Source organism: Ambystoma mexicanum, chromosome 5q (genome assembly GCF_040938575.1).
Source record: "Ambystoma mexicanum isolate Mex_15411 chromosome 5q, UKY_AmexF1_1, whole genome shotgun sequence".
Classification (NCBI taxonomy): Eukaryota; Metazoa; Chordata; class Amphibia; order Caudata; family Ambystomatidae; genus Ambystoma; species Ambystoma mexicanum.
Window position 1 is genome coordinate 1,323,598,855 of NC_090933.1, and position 27,623 is coordinate 1,323,626,477.

The 27,623-nt window shown below is 45.5% G+C and overlaps 1 protein-coding gene and 1 pseudogene across 1 annotated transcript in view; both read left to right on the forward strand.

Moving 5' to 3' along the window:
- LOC138498405 (zinc finger protein 850-like) overlaps positions 1 to 12,713 on the forward strand; it is a 203,198-nt pseudogene extending 190,485 nt beyond the window's left edge.
- LOC138498512 (zinc finger protein 615-like) overlaps positions 1 to 27,623 on the forward strand; it is a 1,154,252-nt gene that overhangs the window by 50,765 nt on the left and 1,075,864 nt on the right. The window lies entirely within an intron of this gene.

Here is a 27,623-nt window from a genome sequence, read left to right on the forward strand (position 1 = left end):
TTCTTCTGTCCCATTTGTCTGGGGTGGCGGCCACCTGGGCGAACCCAATGCTGGAGAACGATCATCCCGCTCTATATGATTTTGATCTTCTTGTATCAGAAATGGCCAAAGTCTTCGATACACGCTATAAGGCCCAATCAAGGGATCTCGAACTCCTGGATCTAACACAAGGTAAACAATCATTGATAGAATACATTACTAGGTATAACCAACTCGCTGCTGAAACATCCTGGCCAGAGGAGAAAAAGGCAATCGTATTCTATCGTGGCCTATGCAACGCCATGAAGGATGCACTCTCAGTGGTTCCTGCCCTTCCCTCGGTATTTTCGGATCTGGTGGATCTTGCTTTACAAGTTGACGCAAGGAGATCCGAGAGAAGGGCCGAAACAACGTTCACTAGTCAATCTGGACATTCCGTTTTTACCACCCCTGCTGAACCCATGCAAGTAGGCGGTATCCGTAGTCCGATAACACCATCCGAACGAGAACGTCAGAGAAACGATAATGCCTGTTTTTATTGCGGGTTAAACGGACACTTTGTAAGGGAATGCCCCCGACGCCCCAAGAACAAAACCTCGGGTTTTCCGAAGGCTCGCCCATGATACAGGGGGCACCGGCGAGCCTGTCTATGACCCCCTCTGAACCCACCTTCGGGCCTGTCAGACCAGTGGTAGTTCATGCCCTACTGAAGCCCACTAGGGAGATCGCACACATAGTTCATATTGTAGTTGATTCTGGGGCCACTGGTTGTTTCATCGATATTCCCTTGGCCCATCGTCTCAATCTGCCCCTGGTCAGGAAAGAACACCCCGAACCTGTACACGCCGTGGACGGTACTTCCCTGTCTTCCGGCCCAATCAGGTTCCAGACTGCCCCGATGGAAGTGGTGATACAAAACATCCATAGGGAAACCATGTCATTTGATCTTATCAATACACCACAGTTCGGCATCATATTGGGAATACCCTGGTTACGGCAACATAACCCGTTGATCAATTGGGGAAACCGACAAGTCACGTTCGAATCCGAGGTGTGTCAACAGTTTTGTCTCATCGAAGCTGACCCGCTGTCCACTCCTGCCACGATCCTTGGTGCCATGGCTGCCACCCATATCGATGACATTGTGCCAGACCCTGTGCTTTCGCACGCCGTGGGGGCCGTTACAGCTAACATACCCGTTGCCTACCACGATTTCCATATGGTTTTTGATAAAGCCACTGCTGAGGGTCTACCCCCACATAGACCATACGATTGTCCGATTGACCTGGTTCCGGAGGCTCCCATTCCCAGGGGTAGGGTCTATTCATTGTCACAGTCAGAGGAGCAAGCCCTTAAGGAATACATACATCGGGCTTTGAAGTTGGGTCACATACGGCCTTCTTGTTCTCCAGCTGCCAGTCCGATCTTCTTTGTGCCAAAGAAGGAGGGCGATCTTCGTCCATGTTTGGACTACAGACGGTTAAATTCCATCACCGTAAAAAACAAGTACCCGCTTCCGCTCATATCCACGCTGCTGGACATGTTGACTAAGGCTTCTGTCTTCACCAAGCTGGACCTAAGAGGAGCGTACAACCTGATTCGTATGCAGCTTGGGGATGAGTGGAAGACGGCGTTCTGCTCCCGACAGGGTTTATTCGAATACACAGTAATGCCCTTTGGGCTTTGTAATGCTCCCGCAACGTTCCAACGATTCATCAACGACGTATTCTCGGACATCCTGGATACGTTCGTGGTGGTATATCTGGATGATATTTTGATCTACTCATCCTCCCTGGAGGAACACGTCGGTCATGTTAGAGAGGTACTCTCTCGCCTCAAGGCAAACGCCTTGTTCGCCAAACCTGAAAAATGTTTATTCCATTCAAAGGAAGTGGAGTTTCTGGGTTTTCACATCTCCCCTGGGGGCTTGTCCATGAACCTGTCTAAGGTTCGTGCTGTCACTGAATGGCCAACTCCCGTTAACATCAAACAACTCCAGTCCTTTCTCGGCTTCGCTAATTTTTACCGGCGATTCATCGCCGGCTTCTCTTCTATCGTTTCTCCTCTGACCGCTTTGACCAGCCCTCTTGTCCCGTTCTCTTGGACCCCTACACATCAGAAGGCTTTCGAGGCACTCAAGGCCAGGTTCGTTTCTGCCCCTGTTTTGCAACACCCCGATCCCAACCTCCCCTACATTCTGGAGGCAGATGCCTCCTCGTTTGCTCTAGGTGCGGTACTGTCTCAGCCTTGCCCAACCACGGGTTGTTTGCATCCGGTAGCCTATCACTCACGAAAATTCTCGGCAGCCGAATCACACTATACTGTAACCGAGAAAGAGTTATTGGCCATCAAGGACGCTCTACAAGCGTGGCGACATCATCTCATGGGGGCAAAGTATCAGACGGTGGTATATACAGACCACAAAAACTTACAAGACTTGGCCTCCCTGAAATGTGCAAACAGCAGGCAGGTGCGTTGGCATTTGTTCTTTGCCGCCTTTGATTTTGTAGTCAAACACAGACCAGGTCGCATCCATGGCAAGGCTGATGCTTTATCCCGTTCCCCTGGCGGGGAGTCATTGTCTCTGTTCCCTGACACACTACTAGGTAAAGGCCATATTATCTCTATGTGTACGCCATCTCCCACCATGCTTACCGACATTAAACAATGGGTTTCCCAAAATCCTCATGCACTCACCGAATGGGACGTTCCCCTTCACGAGTGGTTACCATTCATCCAAGGCAAATTGTTCCTCCCTACATGCGATGTACGCAACCAGGCACTAGCCTGGTAACATGATGCTGCTATAAACGGCCATCCAGGGCAACAACGCACTTTAGACTTGTTACAACGTTGGTGCTGGTGGCCCTCCATGAGGAAAGACATTGAACATTATGTTAACACGTGCTCCATATGTGCTCAATGCAAACCACGCAGGGGACGGGCTTTAGGGCTACTCTTACCGTTACAGGTACCTCCCAGGCCTTGGCACACCATCTCTATGGATCTCATCACCGACCTGCCCCGCAGACAAGGCTACGATACCATATGGGTTATCGTCGATTCGTACACCAAAATGGCCCGCTTGATCCCCTGCACAGGCATACCGTCTGCCCCAACCCTGGCTCGCTTGTTCTTTAGAACTATCTTCTGTCTCTTTGGTTTACCGCAGGTCATCATCTCAGACCGTGGATCGCAGTTCACGTCCTGTTTCTGGCACGCTCTCACCAAACTCCTGGGTATAGATGCTCGCTTTTCTTTTGCTTATCACCCTGAAAGCGACAGGCAGACCGAGAGGGTGAATCAGGCTCTAGAGCAGTACTTGCGGTGCCTGTCCCTTCAGTACCAAGACTCCTGGTCCAAACTGTTATACCTCGCTGAATTTGCGTATAACAACTCCCGTCATTCGACCACTGGTTTCTCCCCCTTTTATGCTCTGTATGGACAACATCCGCGCACCCTGCCGCTCCCTGATTTCCCCTCTGCCACTCCTGCTGCTAATGCCTGTGTGTGCGATCTGGCCGGTGTGCATGCCCAGAAACTGGTCCATCTCCGTGAAGCCCAAGCGGTGATAAAGACTAAGGCTGACCGCAAGCGGGCGAAGGCTCTGGAGTATCAGGTGGGCGACCGGGTGTGGCTGTCGACCAGACATTTGCGGATCCCTGGTTGTCGCCGGATTACCAAGGTCTTGAATCCCGTGGCTCTCAAACTCTCTGTTCCCCTTTCCTGGCGGATCCACCCGGTGTTCCATACCTCTCTCCTCAAACCGCACCTTGCTCCCACTCGTGTCCTTGTCCCGCCTGCCCCTGCCCCTGTCTCTGTGTCTTCCCAGGACGTTTTTGAGGTTAGTGCTATCCTTGGTTCCCGTTACCATCGGGGTCGCCTTCAATATCTGGTGGACTGGCTGGGCTATGGTCCCGAGGATCGTTCCTGGGTTCCCTCCCGGGATGTCCGAGCTCCGCTTCTGGTGTCGCGGTTTCATAGGGACAACCCTGCTAGCCCACGTGGTCATGGGCCTTTGAGGGGGGATTCTGTCACACCGCTTCCTACTAAGTCAAGGACACGCCCCTCCACGTCTACCTCTATCCGCGCTCCCCGGCACACACGCTCAGATTCATGTACTTCGTTTCCCACTCACGTTTCACACAACAGGGCACGGCATGGCATGTTTGGCGGAGCTGGCGTTTATCGCCCTTCACGGCTGTGGCAAACCAAGTGGAGACTCCTTCACTCCAGGAACTCACATCCTTCGCGGAGACCGGCGCTGCCCGGCGCGTCACGGATCACGTGACTCTTAGTTGCCTAGCAACGCTACAATGCTTTCGGTTCACTTCTCACGTGATACTGTCACGTGCGTCCCTTCCAGGGATAAAAGGAGTTCAAAAACCGAAGGCGTTGCTTCACAGCTGTTTCAACTAGGATCACGTGACGCTCTCTCTTCGTTCAAGGACCTGTTCTATTCTGACCTACGCTTGCTCCACGGATTGTCTTTGCTTAACCCTTCACTGACTCTGGAACTTTGGATTGCCTATTGCCGACTTACGCTTGCTCCACGGATCGTTTTTGCTTAACCCTTCACTGACTCTGGAACTTGGATTGCCTATTGCCGACTTACGCTTGTTACACGGATTGTCCTTGCTTAACCCTTCATTGGCTCTGGAACATTGAATGATCTGTTTTCTGACCTCGGACTGCCTGGAGTTCTCTACGGATCACGTGTTTCATTAGGACCTCGGTCCTACAATAGGTGGTTACCTGCTCTACCTTACAGCCTTGTCCAGCCACAGTCTGGAGGTTCACGCCTCTTTCAGCCTTGGGAAAGACACAAGTCCTTACAGGTATTCCAGTGTTTTGGTATTTGCATTTGGGAAGATTGTGTCCTGCTTTCCTACTTACATAACCATTGTACCTTGCCTTACAGCGCTCAAGGGGTTCTTCCGGCTGTCCCGCGTCCTGGCTTGGGGACTTCCACCTGTGGCCTTAATAATCACGCTGACAGTATTTCTGGTGTTGTCAGAGTGTCAGAGTGTTTCTTGGGGACAGAGGGGTTGTTCATACTCTACACGACCAACAAACTATCCAGATGCGACGCAAGCCAACGTCTATCTAGATGCGTCTGCCGGTATGGATATGTTCGTCCGGTACGTACGAGTGGGAGAGTCAATTGGGCTTTCGTGTGGGTCTAGGTATGTGGTCAGTCTCTGCAGCCTTCCTCTGTGGCTATTTTCCATGATGTCTTATGCTCTTTCGAGTGGTTGGTTCTTTGGTTTGAGTGTTTGTCCAATTTGAAAGTGGTCGAGGTTGGAGTTATTTTCGTCATTGTTTTAATGTCTGGGCATTCTAGTGCATCTCCGTTGTGGTTACGCTTTGAAGAACCATGATTTGAGGAGTTTCCTGAATGCTAGGTGGTTTGTTGTATTCCGTATATTCTTAGGTAGGTCATTGCAGGTTTTGGGTGCCTGGTGAGAGAAAGACGATCCTCCAAGTTTTTTTCTGTTGTAGGGTTTTGGTACCAGGCGTATGTCGGTGCTTGATCTTAGTGTTCTTGTCGGTTGGTGTAGGCGTAGTTTGTCACTTAGGAATTATGCGCCTTGCTCTGTGCGTGATGCACATGGCCTTGAACTTTATTCGCTGTTTCAGTGGTAGCCAGTGTAGTATTTTTAGCGCGGGTGTGATGTGTTCTCTTCCGGGTAGCTTGAGGAGGAGTCTGGCTGCAGCATTTTGTATGCGTTGCAGTTTTTTTTAGAAGTCGTTCGGGCATGCCCAGGTATAGGCTATTGGCATAGTCCACTCTGGACATGATCAGAGCGATGATGGTAAGTGTTTTGTTGGCGAATGACAGGAACGGTAGGATCCTTTTTGCTGCTCGTAGGAGGAAAAAACATTTCTTGATTACCGAGTTTACTTGTGGCTCCAGAGTGAGGTTGTTATCCATCAGGACCCCTAGGTTTTTTACAGTTGATGATGGTTCTGGTGTGGTGCCGAGCTCTCTTGGCCAGGGGATGTAGTTGATGTCTCCTTTTTTGAAACAATCATTATCTCTGTTTTGCCTGAGATGATTTTGAGATGGTTGAGGTTCATCCAGTTGAATATGTCATGAAGGCAATTCTCTAGTGTGGTGTTTTCTTCTCGGGTGTCTTGTATGTTGAAGATTATTTGATTATCGTCGGCATAGTTGTAGCATGTGAGGCCGTGTTTTTTGATGAGTTGGATTAATGGGTACATGTAGATGTTGAATAGAAGCGGGGAGAAGGATGATCCTTGTGGTACTCCGCACGTGGAGACTCTGGGTTTGGATTTACAAGGTTTCATCCATATTGTTTCTTTTCTGTTTGTTAGGAAGGATTTGATCCATAGAAGGGCAGTGTCTGTTATCCCTAGTCCTTCTAATCTCTTTATGAGGAGGGCGTGGTTGACAGTGTCGAAGGCTGCAGACAGATCAAGGAGAATCAGGGCGGTGCTGTTGTCTGTGTTTGTTTTTAGGTCGTCCCATATTGAGAGGAGAGCCGATTCTGTTCCTCTCATAGGTCTGAAGCCAACTTGTGCCTGGTCTAGTAGGCAATGCTCTTCTATGAATTCTTGGGTTATTTGGTAGACATATGTTTCTAGCAGTTTGGCTATGTAGGGTATGTTGGAGATGGGTCTGTAGTTAGATAAGTCCTCTACGTTTCCTGTTGTGTCTTTGAGTAGTGGCTTGATGTAAGCCGATTTGAAGGCCTGCGGTACTTTACCTGTTGAGATTGAGAGGTTGAGGAGGTTCCTGTGGTATTCCATGGGGGTTCCTTGTTTGAGAATTGTTTTGTATATGTCCGGGGGGCAAGGGTCTTCAGGAGAGCACAATTTGTTGCTTTGGTTTACCAGTTTGACGAAAGCCTCAACTGATATTTCTGGGAAGTTTCGTAGCTTGTTTGCGTGTTCCTCGTCTGTGTTGGTGGGGTTTGAGCTGTGAACGCTTGGTCTGTTTTGTATGGTGTGTTGGATGGATTTTATTTTGTTTTTGAAGTGGTCTCCGAGGTCCTCGCAAAGTTTTGTCGATGGGATTGGCGTGTTGTTGCAGGCCGGTGGGTTTTTTATTTCGTTTATGATTTTAAATAGTTCTTTTTGAGCGTTTAGTGCTCTGAAGATTCGGTTGTCGTAATGTTTCCTCTTCACTTTTTGTATTTCCTTTTTATATGCACGGATCTGTTGTAGGTATTTCAATGTGTTTGCGGTGTTGTTGTTCCTCCATTCAGATTCTAGTTTTCGGTTTTTCCTTTAATGGCTTTGAGTAGTGGGGTGAACCATTTTGCTGTAGTTTTCTTGCATGATGGGGTGAAGGACTTTTCTTTGGCGATGTCGTCAAGGGTTGTTGCGATCCAGGTATGAAGTAGGGCAACTTTTTGACTAGACTAGTCAACTTTGTGGTAGAGGCAGATGATAAATAAACAGAGGTGTTGCTTCTGGAGGGTGGGTAAGCTCGCACAGCCTACGGTGGTGGCTGCACAGATGACACACCTGAGAACTGATGAGGGGGAGCTTGTCGTCTAAGGATTATACACTCCGAGCATAGAGCACTCCCAAAAAATGATTTCATCGTGTCCCCTCAAACTGGTGTTTGTCCCCCCCATACTGGAACGCTCAAAGGTTCTCGCATATACTGTTGTGATAGCTACCTACACTAGACACACAATACCTACACTAGACACACAATACCTACACTAGACCCACAATCAATGTAGGTCTGGCAGACCAACAGGTGGACAGTTGGGGTTATGCATACTATTCACACGTACATACATCTTATTCCAGGGTCACTGACATATGGGTTGCAAGAGATGCTGGCTTTGGAATTCTAGCCCTTTTAGGTCATGGATCTGTGGGATTATGTTGAGCGGATTCCCCTGGAGTAGGTTGAGTAGAATTTCCACAGTAGATCAACTGGAATAATGTGTGTAATCACTAAATGGTGGCATCAATTTGTGGATATCAATGGTGATGGGCAACATCCCCATTAGTTACTAGGGATGTGATGAAAGCAGTTTTTGGTCACAGCACAGAGGGTACAGGGGCATGCTGAGATTGAACCTAAAGTGCAAGGATCAGAATCCACAAAAATTGGTCTGGTTTGGGTTAGTGGAGCCTGGTAAGTAACAGACCCAATTACACCCACTCCTTAACAGTAAACCAGAGTGTGTACCACCTCCTGAAAACAATACTGTGGTATTTTGAACAGGGAAACGGAAGTGGGATCCCTGTAGCCAATTAAATGTAGTTCTTGGCAAGGGGGCATTTATATAAAAAATTATGAATGCAAATGGGGTGATATTGTGGAGTTCACAGAGTCTTTCATACATGTTATTCTTTTGGTCTCTGACACAAACTCCAAATCCATCTCTCATCTCCAGGATTGACAGAAAAAATAAGCTTATCTAGGTTTAAAGTCAATGGGCCTCATTACACGGACGGCGGTAACCATGGCGCTAATAGTGCCATGGTTGCCGCCGGTATTTTACCGATTCCGCCTTTGTGAAATGGGGAATTACCGCCCCATTCCAAGGATGGCAGGGCGGTAATTCCCCATTCACCAAGGCCCTTCCCCATTTCCATTTGAGCCCCCATAGGGCTCAATGGGAATGGGGAAGGCGGCAATTATGGTACCACAAATTGCGGTACCGTAATTGCCCCCAAAGTCCCTTCGCAGGCCCGTTCCTTACCGCCTTCCGTGTAATGAGGCATAATGTTTTGAATGTAGTGGCAGCATGGCCTGTGCCATTCTCACCATGGGAAGAGATTGGTGCTTTCCCTTTTAAATCACAATTCTGTCCTTGTTTCCTCGATTGTGCTGTTGGGTTATATTATTCATGTTTGGGCCAATACACAAGTCATCAGTGATTACATAATGGACTGGTCAAGTCAAACAAGCGCCCGATCGGTGGCAAACGCCTGCCTTTTATCGTTTGTGTATGGAAATTGGGAGCTTCCATGTGCTAATTTAGTAATTTCTGAATAAATATATAAAATATGCATTTAAAATGTTTGTTCACCAAGCCTGTGTTTTTCCCTAGTGTTTTGGATGCAAACATTTCTAAATAAAAATGAATTGTATTATTCCTGCTGCATGTTACCTCTGTTCCACTTAGTGTTCCCATTGGAGCACCACTTCTCTGCCACCTATTAGGGTGCCTTTCCCCAAAAGATGGCACTTCAAAGTCATATAAGTTACTACGGGAGGAGTTCACATCACTACTACTGAGTAGAGTCTTGTTACATGTGCTGCCTGCGATTGTGAACGTATTAAAACTAATAATGTGCTTCTCCTTTTATGTTAATAGGTGACTGCCCCAGAAATGCAACAACAGTGATTGTTCGATTCTCTGGACTATTGTGGTGAAAAGCCTCATTGTTGGAATATGCAATTTCCAAGCATCTTAGAAGTGCACAAATGTGGGGTCAAGTTGCCTTTTCAGAGTAAATATGAACTGGGATTGCGAAGCCTGTTGATACATGATGGCTTCCATCCATGCAACCCCTTTGTGGTAACATCCAGTAACCAAGCGTGTTCATTCTGTAAATCCTGGGGGAGAGGAATATCTAGCATGAAAATGACAATGTGCAGTAAGAAAAGCATTTTTCATTTGTGCTCTGAATTTGGAAACGGTTAATTGAATAGCTCCGCTTAAGAGAACCTGACAAAATAAACTGGCAAGACACGTTACACATGCACAAAATGTGTGAACAATTGCCATCTCAAGAACATACTTACTGCCCACATGAGGACATAGGTGAAAAACCTTATCAGTGCCCTGAATTTGATAATGACGTCCATTTGCATGATACAGTTATCAGCCACCAGCAAATGAATAAAGGTGAGAAACCTTATGAGTGCATTCAATGTCAGAAAGGGTTTGCTACAAAGCGGGAGCTTGCTATCCACCAGAGAACACATACAGGTGAGAAGCCTTATGAGTGCATACAATGTCAGAAAGGGTTTGCTACAAAGGGGGAGCTTGCTATCCACCAGAGAACACATGCAGGTGAGAAACCTTATGAGTGCACTGAATGTCAGAAAGGGTTTGCTACAAAGGGGGAGCTTACTATCCACCAGAGAACACATACAGGTTGCAAACCTTATGAGTGCATTGAATGTGGACATGGGTTTGCTTGGAAAGGACAACTTACTATCCACCAGAGAATGCATACAGGTGAGAAGCCTTATGAGTGCCCTGAATGTGGACATGGGTTTGCTCGGAAAGGACAACTTACTATCCACCAGAGAACGCATACAGGTGAGAAGCCTTATGAGTGCACTGAATTTGGGAAAGGGTTTGCTACAAAGCCAGTACTTACTATCCACCAGAGAACGCATACAGGTGAGAAGCCTTATGAGTGCATTGAATGTGGAAATGGGTTTGCTCAGAAAGGAGATCTTACTATCCACCAGAGAACACATACAGGTGAGAAACCTTATGAGTGCACTGAATGTGGGAATTGGTTTGTTAGAAAGGGAGTTCTTAGTGCGCATCAGAGAACACATACAGGTGAGAAACCTTATGAGTGCACTGAATGTGGGAAAGGGTTTGCTCAGAAAGGACAACTTATTAGGCACCAGAGAACACATACAGGTGAGAAACCTTATGAGTGCACTGAATGTAAGAAAGAGTTTGCTGAGAAGGGACATCTTATTAACCACCAGAGAACACATACAGGGGTGAAACCTTATGAGTGCACTGAATGTGGACATGGGTTTGCTCGGAAAGAACAACTTACTATCCACCAGAGAACACATACAGGTGAGAAACCTTATGAGTGTACTGAATGTGGGAAAGGGTTTGCTTCAAAGGGAGTTCTTAGTAAGCACCAGAGAATACATACAGGTGAGAAACCTTAAGAATGCATTGAACGTGGGAAAGGGTTTGCTTGGAAGGGACATCTCATTAGTCACCAGAGAACACATGCAGTTAAAAGAAAATGCATAACTGCGTTGAATGTGGGAACTGCTTTAGTCATAAGGTATGTCTTATTTACCAGCACTGAATCAAAAATAAGTCAAATTTGTATACTCCCTTTTTGCAGTGATTCTTAATGGCCCCTCTTCAACTTTTCTCTTTCATGCTAACGCTTGGTAACAGCTGTGTAGTAGAATAGGGCCTCATTACGAGGTTGGAGGTAGCCGTGCATGTATGGCGAGGTTGGCTACTGCCAACCTCGCCTCCGGCACCGCCACCCGCAAATGGACAATTACCGGCCCATAATGAGTTGAATGGGCCGGTAATTGCCCATTTGCGGGTTGGCGGTGTTACCGCACTCCCGGAGATGGGGAGCATGGATGCACCAGCACCGTTAATAACAGTGCCGGTGCATCCGCAGGTTTCGCTCGTGGGTGCCGCACAGCCCGCCAGGTCAGACCTGGCGGGCTGTCAGGCACCCGCGAGTAAAACTCATTCTTCCATACCGGCACCGTTCACACCGTACCACCAAAGTTATAATGAGGCCCATAGTCTTGATTCTAAAATAAATAAATGGGTGTGTCTCTTTAACTTTTATAAAACTGTTCATGTGCTTACCAATACATACTAATGACTATGAATGGAACTGGATATCTGGTCTCTGGTGTGCTTACCTTTAGTCATGAATGAGGAAAAAGGAACGGAGGGCATGGGGCATGGCTCTACTACTTACACTGGCCTCAATGTTGTTTCTGGTGCAAAGCACATAGAGGCTTTGGATGGACCAGACACAGAGCCATGCCGAGCTCCCTGATGGCAGAAATGTTTCTAGAGAACAGCTGCACTGGCATATGGATATCATAAATGAGTAAACTGTGGCAGGAAGGAATCCATTAGAAATGCCTCTACTGGGAATTACATTTGTACACCCCCATATGGTAATTTTACTCTCAACATCAACACATAGGGATTAAAATACTGCACATTTAAATTATTGGGAGCCCTCCTGAATAAAAATGGAGAAGGCTATATTCTCACATGGCATTTAGACTAAGCTTGGCACAGCACATGTGCAAAGACTGGTTTGCAAAGGGAAAACATGGATAATGGCATCCATAAAACTGGAATCTCCAATATTACTCTAGAAGCCCGTTTCCAAGAAATCCATGCCTCACCTGGAGTGCCATCCTTGATGAATGTTGCAGTGTTTCCATTTTTTGTAGCATGTTCTACAGCACTACAGTTTTCTTTTCTCCTCAGGATCCCCTGTACTGTATTACACTATTGCCTATCTCTGTTGGAGCATTTAGGATTAGTAGATGGTTCCCTAGCCTGGGATCGACATGTGGGGGTGTGATTACACAAGGGAGGGTGCATGCCCGCTATTAAAGCACTAACTTAAAAGAAATTGGTTTGATGAGAAGGGCACAGAGAAGGTGTCAAATTATGTGGACATGTATTTTAGAAAAGTGACATTTTGTGAATAGAGTAGAAAGGGCAAATGGAATAGACATATCCTCTGTGTTGTGAGACAGTACAAGGCATGAACATTGGGAAATGAAATGGTGCCTTTCAAACTGAAATGAGAGTTGTGGGTGTAATGATATCACAGCTGTTCTCTAAATTCCAAGAAGGAATAGTGGACAAAAATGTTTATAAAATAAAGCTGGTCTTGGATAAACTGACATGTCTAATGTAAAAGTCTCCCACCAGGATTCATACACTGAGTGAAATGCTGATGAAATGAATATTGAGCTTCAGCCAATATGCCACTGTGTTCACATTAAAAATAAATTGTTAGTAACTCCATTTGTGTTAAATCTTTTTCCCTGACTTTTTTGTGTAAACTGCATCCTGAAACAGGCGATTCATTTGTTTTGATTAGTAAGACCACCTCTATTCCAGATTTATGCTGGAATGTATTTATTTTATTTTTGGGTTTGGAGAGCACGCTACAGCCCACAGGCATTGAGGCGCTATAAGGACATTTAAGAGAGCTTGCTTGAGGTTTACAGGAGTGCGGCCCATGGAGAAATGCTTAATACAGTTTGCTTGGTTACAGGCTAATAAGTTACTTTACAGAACAAACAGTAAATGAGTGACAGGAAGAACACAGATACAAGAATGCATAGCATGATGGGATGCGCCATTCACACAAATAGCCTGGTTATGATGGCCTTCCGGAAAGCTGCATGACAATCAATCATCCTGATCGGGGCTGTGAGGGTGTTCCAAAATGTTGCAGCCATGGTTGGGGAAACTGGAACCCCCAGCACGTTCTCTACGTGTGGAAGGTGCAGTGATACGATTGGCATAGGCAAACCTAGATGGTCTGGAGGAGGTCTGTTTGGTGATCCTGTGTGCTAAGTAGGGGGGCGTCAGGCCATGAAGACATTTATGTGTGAGGGCCAGTGCTTTGAAGACAATCCTTTCCTTGACAGGTAGCCAGTGTACCTTCCTCCTGACCCTAGAAATGTAGTCCCTCCGTGAGATGCCTGTTGCGGCCCCTAAGGCGTTGTTCTGAGCTATTTGCAGTTTAACCAGATTCTTCTGGGATGTCCCAACAAAGAGGGCATTGCAATAGTCCGGCCTTGAACCAATGATGGCCCTTGCGATGGTGATGCAGTTCTGTTGGGAGAGGAAGGGCCTAATTACATTGATCAGTTTAGAGTGATAGGCTGTGGAGGATGAAATGGCATTGACCTGCCTATCCATGGTAAGGCTAGGTTCGAGATACATGCCCAGAGTCTTGATTACTTGAGAGGCCGTGATGGGAATGTTGTCTTAAATGTTCTTTTCATTACCATGGAGGGAGTGGGTAGTGACAGAGGAGGTGGCGTAAGGGTGTGGGAAAGAGGTGATCATGTAGGGAGCTGATCGTGACTGAGGAGGTGGGGTCACGTGAAGGAGATGGTAATCGTTTTAGTGGATCGGTGGGAAAGGTGAACATGGTGGGAGGTGGTAGTGACGGAGGAGGTGGGGTAAAGAGGAGTTGGTGCTTGTGTTCAAATTTGCAGGGTGTGCCCTTCCATACCTTAACCTTCATCAGCATTAAAGAAAAAATGGAGGAAATTAATATGTGTTTACAAAACAATGGATTTATACAAAATTGTGTAATCAATCCAGTCAAGTAAACCTGCACTCTACATTTTCTGTTTTTGTATAAACATTTGCTAGCATGACCTGCCACTTTTCAAAGGCGATGGATGAACTTTCTTTTCCATAGGATTGCGCTAACTCTGGTGTCCGGAATGATACTGGGACATAAGTTAGACTGGCTGAAGACTTTTATTATAACACCAACTAGGTTGGGAAAAGGCCTCGCTGTCCCTGCACTAGCAAAGTATCCCTACCTAAACTCAAAACTAGGGATCTGCCTGTGTCCGAAGTCCAAAACAAAACCATCCTTTGTCCAAAGTACTATTCTGACCCTCGAACTCTAAACAAATTAATTCTAAAGTGAAAAGGATAGTGTATTTTGGCCTTCAGTGTTTTTTAATTGTTCAGAAGAAAAGAAACCTGTAGAAGTCCCACAAAAAAAGAATTCTATCAAGTCTGGGCATCCTTGCTCCAGAGGTTCTTCTCTTCCCCTGGATTCTTCATCCCTTTTTTTGGGTTACAAATATAGTTTTCACACTGCCGGGGCGGACGTGGCGTTTAACGGCCCACCAGCCTGAGCTTTGTAGGCCCGAGCTTTGGGCCGTTAAACCTGTGTATGGATAGCTTTTTTTTTGTCATCCGCCCTTAAAATGGAAGATGGACTAGCTCCCTTTCGGATGACAGCAGCCATTGAAAATATGTATTTTAGAAAAAACTCGCCCGGGAAAGGTGAATTCTGATTGGTCAGACCGTCTTTCCTGGGTGTGAAGAACAGTTGGCGTTCCCTTGGGTCAACAACAAAAGTTCTCTTCAAACTGGCTGTCTTCCTTTTTATGTGTGATTCGGAAACCTGGTACACTCTTTTCATATGTGAACTCCTGCCCACTTTTTAGCCTCCTTGGCAAATATAATTGGTTTCTTATATATGGTCTTAGTCTCTTATATGCTTGCATGTATTGACAAACTTGAAAGTCTCTCCTCTTAGAAAACTGCTCTTACAGTCTTTCTCTGGTTTTTTAAACCATTCCTTTTTTCTCTTTCTTGACATCGCTATCAGTAATTTAAGTTTGGTGCGGCCACCAATCCACTCTGGTTTTATCTGCCCCTTTATGGATGCACCGGTTCTTGATGGCATCTCGTTTCTTCTATGGTTTGCTGTTGATGGTCTCCTGCTGCTTTCTGTTTGCAATCGTTTCTCTGCTGTTTTCATGCTTACGGAAGCTTCTGCTGTGCTTGTCTGCTTTGCATGGGATTCCGGTGAGCAAAGCGCTATGCCCAGGAGCACTCTACTGGCTTTTTGGTGTTCAAGTTGTGTCATCCCTTCCAGCAGCCTTCTCCCTTCAGCTTCCTGACCTGTTGGCTTCACCAACTTCCTTCCACGCCTCACTTTGCACAGAGACGAGCAACTCTCTCCTGCCAGCAGCCTGCTTGCGTTTCTTGCTTGAGTGATTCAAATATCCCAAACTGTGAGAGAAAGCTGAAGGGGTCTCATCTGTTAGTCCCTGAGCATCTGTCTTCCAGGTGGCCAGGATACAGCCATCACTATTGGATCCAGTTCCTGGGGGTGGACCAGTGCGGCGGGATCACATGGATGGGTGGTCTTTGGGCGTGGAGGTTGAACACAGAAGGGTGAAATGTGGTATCCCCTTCCTTATGACACCTTTTTCCCACCCCCCTGTAGGATACGTAGAAGCTCTACCCCTGCCCCCTTTCCAACACAAACACTTTCTCACACTGTGAAAAACAACGGACTAACACCAGAGCCGTTTACCTGGCATGTCCCAACACAATGGTCAGGCAATTGCCGATAAATTCACACACCTGACTGCCCTTTCCCTTCCCCACTGGGATAAAAGGTGGCTCACGAGAGCACACTTGAGCAAGTCTGAACGCACGATGAAGCACCCATTCCGGGACAGCAGTTGAAATGGAGAAAGGAGGAAATTACCCTTGCTCTTTTCAACCCAGGCCTGCAAAACCTCAGTGAAAGGAAACATAACACTGGGAATTGCAGCTGGTGAGTGGGGTCACATGTCAGTGGTACGTGGAACCCTCCCACACTGATTGCCAGGGTGGGGAGAAGTGGTTGCCATCGTGGTACCATCCTTGACGCCAGAGGCAAAGGAAATGCCAATGAGTTCAGCACAGCCAGTGAGTCAGAAGAAGCGGATAGTAGACCAGACTGTTCGGCTCAAGGTTGCAGTGGCAACATTGTATGTGAGGATAATAGAGGTATTTTGTGAGTGAAATCGGTACCAGCAATAGAGTGGTCCAGTGTCACATGGGGGCTCATTCCAAAGACTCAAGCTGGCACCCCTCACCTGAAAGAAAGAGCAAGTATTGAACTAAGAACCTTTTGGTTAGTGAAACTACAGAGACCAAGAGGCTTAGCAGAGGTGAGCGTGAAGTGTCAAAGTTGTCATACAAGGGTCAAGCCAAGCCCCTCGTACAGTCGAAAGTCTTTGACATGTTGGGAAAACGAAGTGAACTGTTATAATTGGCAAACGTGAACCTGACTGTGGGATGCCTGCGAAGTGGGGTAAATAGTAAGATACCCGTGAACATTGTGATGACAAGCATGAACCCGACTGAGGGATGTCCACAGTGAGTTGGTGGTTTGAGCCAGATCGAGGGAGGCTAACTTTGAGAAAAGGATCAGAGCCCGGCTGATGGGGATCCAAGGGTGAAGGATAATCGGCCGACGTGAAGATTAATAGAAGGAACTTTTGTTTTGTGTCTATAGCTATCAGGTCCTCTGAAGCAACAGACTTTGCTTGAGCTAGGCTTGGGTACAGGGGGCCCTGATATTGTGGAAAGGAACTGTAAGCTTGTGCTGGAGAAACCCTAAAGTGTGCTGTGCTCAAGAGTCCCGCCTTGTCCTGTGCTAAAAAAGTGGGGAAGGGAGACCCGGACCTCAGCATCCTGACGTATCATTTTGTGAACACCCTTTCTTTTCTTGTGAACATTATCCCACACTAGCTTGTAGCATAGCAGTTAGGATTGGCAATAGTTTTATTTTTTAGTATAGGCCCTTTTTTATCTGATTAGACTCCACTAGGACTGTATTATTATTATTATTGTTTGATGGTTGTAGCTTGCCCCATCTTAGATTTAGATCAAGCATTTATCTCTCACATTTTTTACAGTGCAATAAACACCCTTGAACTGTGATCACTTGTGTCTGTTTTACTTTGATTCCATACCTTCCTTACAGGACTCAGGTGTGTGCTTGCTGCCACTAGAGCGCTGCCTGTGCTTGTGGATACCTGTGCTCTGCATTACTCCACTCCTCTTCCTCATCCCAGTGTTGTGGGAATCGTGGCGCCTTCCTTACAGGACACAGGTGTGCACTTGCTGCCACTAGAGCGCTGCCTGTGCTCGTGGATACCTATGCTCTGCATTACTCCGCTCCTCTTCCTCATCCCAGTGTTGTGGGAATCGTGGTGCCTTCCTTACAGGACACAGGTGTGCACTTGCTGCCACTAGAGCGCTGCCTATGCTTGTGGATACCTGTGCTCTGCATTACTCCGCTCCTCTTCCTCATCCCAGTGTTGTGGGAATAGTGGTGCCTTCCTTACAGGACACAGGTGTGCACTTACTGCCACTAGAGCACTGCCTTTGCTCGTGGATCTCTGTGCTCTGCATTACTCCGCTCCTCTTCCTCATCCCAGTGTTGTGGGAATAGTGGTGCCTTCCTTACAGGACACAGGTGTGCGCTTGCTGCCACTAGAGCGCTGCCTGTGCTTGTGGATACCTGTGCTCTGCATTACTCCGCTCCTCTTCCTCATCCCAGTGTTGTGGGAATAGTGGTGCCTTCCTTACAGGACGCAGGTTTGCACTTGCTGCCACTAGAGCGCTGCCTCTGCTCGTGGATACCTGTGCTCTGCATTACTCTGCTCCTCTTCCTCACCCCAGTGTTGTGGGAATAGTAGTGCCTTCCTGAATACACTGTATGAATGTTTGCAATGGGCATAAAAGGCAGACTACATTTGGAAGAAGAGTAGGTGGAGCTGGAAAAAGTGTTTTATAATTTTACAAGACCATTTACATTTAGAGAGTTGGTCTTCGCGGTGTAATAGGATTTTTACTACTCTCCATGGGGCAAAGAGGGGAGGTGTTACAATAGACTATGGGGAATTGGAAATGTATCTTCAGAAAGGAAAGGGAATACCATATCTCACCTGATGACACCATAACCATCTCCTGGAGGCTATCGTCCCCCATGTGATCCTCCCTCATATAACCACCCCCAGGGTCAGGCTCAGATACTGACAGCCATCCCCTGGCCACATGGGAGGAGGTCACCGCCGGTAAAGGAGTGATGATACCATCAGATTAATCACATAACTTGTGCTTTTTGCATAGGATTGTGATTCCTCTGTTTTGTGCACAGGGTTTTGATCCCTCTGCTGGTTCTTTGCAAGGGACAGTGATTCCTCTGTTTTTTGCACGGGAGTCTGCATTACCTCCATATAGACACCCATGAGCACGGACACCCCAGCACCTACTCCGCTGCCCTCTTCCTGCACTTGCACGGTCTGAATATTCACAAGGCATCGTAGGTTTGACCGTTCCTTCCCCACTATATTTATATTTGTGTTTTTAATGTACTTCAATCCCATGTCCCCCCAACCAATTAAATCTGTTTAAAACCGCCTAACACACAAACAATAAATAAAATAGCAGTTCCTTGTCCCAGCACCTTCTCATGAAGGTGCTCCACCTGCTGACAGAACTCGTACCTAAAAATGTTTCATCCTCCTGCCTCATTCAGGGCATAAAAACATTGCGCCCAGCCAGAATCCACCTGTTTTCCTATTGGAGTCAGAAAGGTCACTCTGGGTTCCGGTCATGAGGAATGTGAACCTATCATGGTTAAGGGAAAGAGAAGAGAATTTGCGGAAAGGCACTGGTGGTGATGTCCCGATTTTTGGAGAAATTAAGTAGTAGGTGGTAAATTGTCACACACTGGGGAATTCAGCTAATCAGTGCTGTGGGAAGAATGCTCTGGTTAAAGGAGGGAAATAGGAGCAGGTTAGGGAACCCACAGCAGGAGAAGTGCTTGCTTAGAAGCTGGATGTAAAGAGTAACTTGTAGAGGTCAAAGAATAGACACTTGAGGAACTCCTCTGATAGAGGGGATAAAGATGATGTGGAACGCAAGGAGGAGAAAAACGGGCATTTCAGTAAGTAGGTAGCAATACAAGCCAGGTGGTGCAACAGTCAAAAAGGAAGACGTTGGCAACAGTGCAGAAGGCATCAGAAATCCGAGAGACTGCTGGGAGTGGTGAGGAGGTTTGAAGCATGGGCGAGTGCTGTTTCACTGTGGAATTCAAATGGGATTCGGGTGTTAATGTGTTGATGTGAGGGTGCCGCTGACTCCATGCACCCCAATTTATGAAGATGCAGCTGGGCACCATGTGCTCCTGAAATCTGAATTAGTTGAGAAGTGAGACATTTGTTAAGCAGAGTTTATGGCATCAGCCGTTATGTATTTACCCTTACACCCCCCTGCCCCTCAACCACCCCCCACTGCCATCAGAAGTAGTGACAGAGTAGAACAGCAGGCAACCTATTGTAGGTTAGGAAGATTGCAGTGAACCGGAAGATGTTGAACATGTGAGAGCAGTAGGTGCAAGGCAGGGGTGTCGGCACCTTAACTGATCCTGGGTGACAATGGATCGAAAGAAGCACAGGAAGTGTCAGCAGACCAGAGGACAAGTGCTGTTCCTGCTACGGTAGTGGGGTTAAAAAAGAGATTGTTGGAAATTAGGTGGTGTGTAAGGGTGTTGGGGAAAGTGCCTTCTCTAAAGTGGACAACTGTGCTAACATCCTCTTGTGTCTCCCTAACTATGCTTTTTGTCCACTCGACAAGATCATTACCTTTGCTACCAGGGCTCTCTTTGAACTACTTCACACCTACTTCCTCATACCGCCACCAGGCTGTATGGCTGCTGATGCAAAACAGGACCAGATTTAAATTTCTTCTCCTGGTTCACAAATCTATCCACAGTAAAACAACACTTTATCTATCCAACTCTACAAGCCTTCTTCCAATCTCTGTTCTGCATCCCTGATTACCCTTGAGGCTCCTGACCCACCGTTTGCTTCCCCTCTCTTTTCGTACTTCACTTGCATGGAATTCTCTTCCCCAGGACATCTGAGAAACAGTCCACACAGATTTGTTCAAAAGCAAATTAAAAGCCTACCTCCCTATGTGATGAATACTGGAGAGTCCTCACAAAACCCTACCTAAAATATCCTCCCAGGAGGCAAGGGAAAGGCAGCTGCTTCCTGACCCTGGGGGCGGTATTATCCCAGAGGATCACTGGGAGGAGACGGGCCCCAGGGAAACAGGAGGATTTCACAGGATTATTATTAGCCCAGAGGATCACTGAGAGGAGAAGGGCCCCAGGGGAACAGGAGGATTTCACAGGATTAGTATTAGCCTGGAGGATCACTGGAAGGAGAAGGGCCCCAGGGGAACAGGAGAATTTCACGGGATTAGTATTAGCCTTGAGGAGAAGGGGAATAGGAGAATTTCACAGGATTAGTATTGGCCCAGAGGATCACTGGGAGGAGAAGGGCCCCAGGCGAACAGGAGGATTTCACGGGATTAGTATTAGCCTGGAGGAGAAGGGTCCCAGGGGAACAGGAGAATTTCACGGGATTAGAATTAGCCTGGAGGAGAAGGGCACCAGGGGAACAGGAGGATTTCACAGGATTAGTATTAGCCTGGAGGATCACTGGAAGGAGAAGGGCCCCAGGGGAACAGGAGAATTTCACGGGATTAGTATTAGCCTTGAGGAGAAGGGGAATAGGAGAATTTCACAGGATTAGTATTGGCCCAGAGGATCACTGGGAGGAGAAGGGCCCCAGGCGAACAGGAGGATTTCACGGGATTAGTATTAGCCTGGAGGAGAAGGGGAATAGGAGAATTTCACAGGATTAGTATTGGCCCAGAGGATGACTGGGAGGAGAAGGGCCCCAGGCGAACAGGAGGATTTCACGGGATTAGTATTAGCCTGGAGGAGAAGGGTCCCAGGGGAACAGGAGAATTTCACGGGATTAGAATTAGCCTGGAGGAGAAAGGCACCAGGGGAACAGGAGAATTTCACGGGATTAGTATTAGCCTGGAGGAGAAGGGCCCCAGGGAAAAAGAGAATTTCACGGGATTAGTATTGGCCCAGAGGATCACTGGGAGGAGAAGGGCCCCAGGGGAACAGGAGGATTTTGTGGGAGTAGTCTTCCTCAAGGAAGAGAATATCCCTGATGCCAAAATATGAAATGGCTTGTCAGAGAGAGCTTTTATTTTCTCAAACTGACTGTCAGAATGGGGGTGATGACAGTTGTAATCCGTCATGTATTAGTAGGAATAAAACCCCTTTTAAAGTTAATGAAATTCATAGAAATGAAAAGCTGTATGAGTCCCAGAGGAATAAGGAAGAGGAGTCTTTAAACGTTACCAATTTAAACTAGGTACTTCTTCGGGGAGTATATATATATATATAATATAGAGTAATACTTAATGGGATCCTTATGGTACTTCTTTGGAGAGTATACATATATAAGGAGAGCAATACTTAATGGGATCTTTATGGTACTCCTTTGGGGTGTATACATATGTAAGTAAAATAATAATTTATTGAATCCTCGTGGTACTTCTTTGGGGAGTATACATATATAAGGAGAGTAACACTTAATGGAATCCTTATGGTACTCCTTTGGGGAGTAGACATATATAAGGAAAGTAATACTTAATGGAATCCTTATGGTACTTCTTTGGGGAGTATACATGCCTTAGGAGAGTAATGCTTAATGGGATCCTTATGGTACTCCTTTGGGGAGTATACATATATAAGGAGAGTAATGCTTAATGAAATCCTTATGGTACTTCTTTGGGGAGTATACATATATAAGGAGAGTAATACCTAATGGGATCCTCATGGTACTCCTTCGAGGAGTATACATATATAAGGAGAGTCATTCTTAATGGAATCCTTATGGTACTTCTTTGGGGAGTATACATATAAAAGGAGAGTAATGCTTAATGGGATCCTTTTGGTACTTTTCTGTGGAGTATACATATATAAGGAGAGTAATACTTAATAGGATCATTATGGTACTCCTTTGGGAGTATACATATATAAGGAGCGTAATGCTTAATGGGATCCTTATGGTACTCCTTTGGGGAGTATACATATATAAGGAGAGTAATTCTTAATGGGATCCTTATGGTACTTCTTTGGGGAGTATACGTATATAAGGAGAGTAATGCTTAATGGGATCCTTATGGTACTCCTTTGGGGAGTATACGTATATAAGGAGAGTAATGCTTAATGGGATCCTTATGGTACTTCTTTGGGGAGTATACGTATATAAGGAGAGTAATGCTTAATGGGATCCTTATGGTACTCCTTTGGGGAGTATACGTATATAAGGAGAGTAATGCTTAATGGGATCCTTATGGTACTCCTTTGGGGAGTATACATATATAAGGAGAGTAATTCTTAATGGGATCCTTATGGTACTTCTTTGGGGAGTATACATATATAAGGAGAGTAATTCTTAATGGGATCCTCATGGTACTCCTTTGGGGAGTATACATATATAAGGAGAGTAATACTTAATAGGATCATTATGGTACTCCTTTGGGAGTATACATATATAAGGAGCGTAATGCTTAATGTGATCCTTATGGTACTTCTTTGGGGAGTATACATATATAAGGAGAGTAATTCTTAATGGGATCCTTATGGTACTTCTTTGGGGAGTATACATATATAAGGAGAGTAATTCTTAATGTGATCCTTATGGTACTTCTTTGGGGAGTATACATATATAAGGAGAGTAATTCTTAATGGGATCCTTATGGTACTTCTTTGGGGAGTATACATATATAAGGAGAGTCATACTTAATGGGATCCTTATGGTACTACTTCTTTTTTTAAATTTTTTTTTTATTTTGGTTGGTCAAATTGATTTAACCTTTCAAAACAAAACTTTTCTAGAAAATGAATACATTAAAATACATTGTTTTAATTTGCAATGACCACAATATACATTCTCATCACAAATTTTCAAGATACATAAATGTACAATAATTTCAATTGTTAAAAATAAGAGTCCTGAAAAATTCTAAAATATACTCATCAAATAGTCATATTCACAGTAGTCGTTATTAATCAATTCATAAATCAAAAGCCACACACCGTAGAGTTCAGTTTTAGCCGAATTTGCATTACTATAACATGATGTTTTAGCATTAGTGAATAATTATAGATTCAGCTGGGTGCATTATTGATTTTAGAAACTGCCTAGTAGCTATTCTTATTGAGATTTTAGATGTGGCAAACAATTCATACCATAACTCATCATCAGAACGAGATAAATAATGTGATTGGGTGAGTTTATGGATAATCGTTTCTCTTTGTGTTTTTAAACCAGCACATACAATCAGTAGGTGTTTAAGAGTCTCTTCCATCTCAACAAGTTTACAAAATCGGCAATGTGCAACTTCTGCTTTAATTAGACCTCTTCTCAACAGTATTTGATTTGTAGGCCACAGATTTAATCGAAACCTTAAAATCTGATTTCTCAGTGTTGCTGAGGGGCATTTCAATAGATAATCAGCTGCCTTTCGAAATTTCTTATGACCGAATAGTGCTCTATCAAAGTCCTTTAATGCTAAACATTTTTGTTGTGTGTATTGCCAGTCAAATATATACAATTTCAATTTTGCCCTGTTCGGAATCTGCAGTAACAGTTCAAGTGATATATTCGCTTTACTCAAATCATTAAACACTGAGGTTCTCCAATTCCTTGGAAATGGATGTTGAGAGCATAACAAATAGTCTGCCAGTGCTGCTAGCACATTGTTCGTAGTTATTCCCAAGATACATTTCCGTAAAAGAATGCATCTTTTCCAGGCTGCTTGAATGTGCAACGAGAGAGTGCCCAATTCAAATCGCAGAAGAGCATTTGGTGTCGAGCCCGGCAGATTAAGGTTTTTTTTTCCAAAATTGAGCTTCAATTCTGTCCCAATATTCTCGTTGTTGGGGTGTCCAAGTTTCAGCCCCATAAGTCATAATGGGAATTACCTTTTGTAGGTAAAATGTGAGAACATGAGAACAAGAGAATTTGCCAAATTTGGCTAAAAGTATTTTGGCCTGAGAGATTAGAGATAATAATTTTCTATTCAAACTACTTTGTTCTGGTTTGTTTGCAATGGAGTTACTAAACATTACACAAAGATATTTATATTCATCAACTATCATTAGTTTTTGTTTAAACAAGACCCAATTATTATGTTTCCGAGGTTTCAGATGATTATTTCTTAGTTCCATAACTTTTTTCCAAATTAATTGTAAGATTATTCTTAACAACAAAGCATTCTAGCTGATTAAGAAGTGACTGAAGTCCACTCAGTGTTTGTGAGATAAGGACCAAATCATCTGCATAAAGAAGCCATGCAATGGTTTGCTTGCCGAGTTTAGGTGCATCATTAATTACCTTCAAAAGATCTACGCCTAGGTCAAAAATGAACATATTAAACAGTGTTGAGGCAAGAATACAGCCTTGCTTTAGGCCGCGTTTAGTATGAATGGTTTTAGATAACAACCCGTCAAGGTTCAATTTGACTTGCATAGTTGTATCAGAATGTAACAGTTTTATTAATGAAATAAGTGTTGACGGGCAGCCAAAATTCGACATTTTATCAAATAATAATTGTCAATCAACTGAATAGAAAGCGACTCGGAAGTCGACAAATGCCAAGTACAGAGCTTGTTTTTTCATTGCATGGGCTGCTTTAATGGCATTGAGAATAGTTATATTGATAGCAGTACCTAGCCCCGCAACAAAGCCCGTCTGAAAAGGGTCACGTCTATTTTCATTATGTAACCATAAGTTAAGATCCCGCAGAATAATTCTGGAAACATTTTTCCCAGGTGCGTCTAGCAATGCTATTGGGCGATAACTTGCTGGGCTTGTGTGATTGCCCTTTTTGTAAATGGGGACTATCACAGCTTTGCACCAAGCTGGGCTTGTGCGATCGCCCTTTTTGTAAATGGGGACTATCACAGCTTTGCACCAACTTCTTCAGGGAGTATACTTATATAAGGAGAGTAATGTGTAATGGACTCCTTATGGTACTTCTTTGGGGAGTGTACATATATAAGGAGAGTAATGAACCTGGTGATAAATTAATTGGAAAAGCTGAATTTGACGTTGTGGGCTTTAAGCCTTATAATTCCCAAAATACTGGGATGAAGAAGAGGACTGCAGAGGCACAAGATTGCAAGTTTCAGTCAATTAGAAAAATATGACCCACACCTGAGTGAGACTGGGAGGCATAAAATTCCCCTCAGGTGCAGGCCATATGGAAGAAGGTGGAGAAGAGCAGTAGCAGAAGGTGGGGCAGTTATCCCACCTCCATGTAGCAGCAGAAGTTGTATGTGAGTCGAGATGCCTGGACCAACGTGGTGTGTAATTTGAATGCTGGTCCTCCGGGGGTCTCCTATACTCGAGTTTTCAACTACAGAGATTGTGCAGTGGAAAGCGCTTCATTTAGCAGTTTTCCCCTCTGTGAGATGTGCACCTTTGGCAGACGAGGGCCGGTAAACCGTGGGAGCCAGGAGAGCTCTGAGGTTGGCAGACGCAGAGCAGAAGAAACTGCAAAGGAGATATTGCTGGGCTGTGCAGGGAAACTCAAGCAGAAGACCTGGAGGCAGTGAGGCGAACGAATCTGCATGCCAGACTCAGTGAGTTCACTGTTACATTGTGACCCCAGACCGCTCTGTGACTGCACGCTGGCCAAGTCCATCGATTTGAACGATAGAAACGAGATGAACACAGTAGCATTAAAGAGGAACAATAATTTTGAGTACTGCAATAATGTAAAGCATTCTTCTGTTGTGAATCAAGTTGATTTAAAACGGTGCATAGGGCAGAAAAATAATTGATCGTCATATGAGATATATATTTCAGTTTCTTTCAAACTTGAAGTTTGGATGCTAGCTCCACCCCTCCTGGATCTCCCTCGTTCGGGCTTGGACCCCTCTTGACGGCTGGTACTTGGGTGATGGCGCCATCTGCGGCATCCCTCCCTCTGGTTCACTCTTGCCGTTTCTTTACTTGAAAGCTTTTACTCTTCTTTTATGTCGGGGCAACAACCTTTCGCCCTTAGACACCCCTCTGCCGGGCTCCGACCCTTCTCAATTTTTAGCCTCTCCTCACCGTATCTTCTGTGGCTCTCCAGCAGGGTGATAGTGGTTCACCCCTCTTTACACATGTCAATATTTATGGGATTCACTTCCCTTGCATTCAACCAACTTTTAGATCAAAGTCTTTCGCTTGTACAGGGATTTTGCTTGACCCTCATGTATGACCACCTTGGTGGCCTTCCTATGGCCTACTGGCTTCTGTAGTTCTTTCACATGGGGATATCGACTAGAGTCTCTTGATTTAGCACCCACGTCGTGCAGGTTTCCCTCTATAGCTGGGCTCCCCTTTAACACTTTACATTTCACTCAATGTTTCTTGGAAAACAGTTAAAATTAGCAACTCTGCAGTTCTCGCTCAACACATCCCAGTGGTTATTGGTTCCCTCTTCGATTCACTAGTTGTAATGAACCGTTTGGCTTTTCTCTTTGGAGTTAAGGCCGGTACAGTGGCCGCAGGAGCTTCCCTTGCTCCTGCCTATCTGCATAGGCTTGCCTCGTGTACCAGTGACATCTGGTGGAGGCCACTTGCGCTATTGTTCGCGGGTCTTCTCTCCTCGCCACCCGCTCGCTCCCTGCAGTCTTTCTCCTTCTCTTGAACTGCTGAGTGGTAGCCTTCTCGTTGTGCTTTCTTCTGTACTCACTTTGCTCGTCCTATGCCTTCTTGTTCCACCTTTTATTCCTGTGGAGAAAAGGAAGGGCCATCAGGTGTGTGTTATTAGAAGTAATTGCCTGACCTTCTTGTCGGGATATGTCAAGTAAACAGCTTTATTATCAGTCGGTAAAACAGAATACATCTCGGAATGTCCTACGGGATAGGATTTGGAAACAGTGCTATTGTAAGAAGGGGGTTGAGGGGTAGACTGAGAAGAACGGAATGGGTAGGGTTTGTGAAATGGCCGAGAATGACTGGGAAGGAGGATAGAACATAGGGCATTGTGGGAATTGTAGCATTTTTATCTGAGTAGATTGGATGTTCGGAAGATAACAATCAAAGGGATGGGATTGATAGGGTTCACAAAATAAACAAGGGGAGTTGTGGGAAGGGTAGTGTTTATTCTGCGCAAATGGGAAGCACAGGGAATACTGACTAGAGGGGCATGGAAAAGAATGGCCGGCAGTATGCAGGTAGGAAACAGGGAAACAGAGGTTCTGGGAGATGTGGTTTTGAGATGTCATGGGGTCTGGACTTCTAGTTAGTTTACCAGAGGTGTAGGATTGATAGGAACCTAGTAAGGTGTCTTCTGTGGGTGGAAGGGAGGTAGAAATGGAATAACCAAAGAAAACAGCAGGTGGTTCGTCCCCCTCTTCCCACTCCTCGATAGAATACCGCCTCTCACCTTGGGTATTCCCCCAAACATAACCCCAGGTTCCCCTTCCCAGGTGATCCTACCCCACTG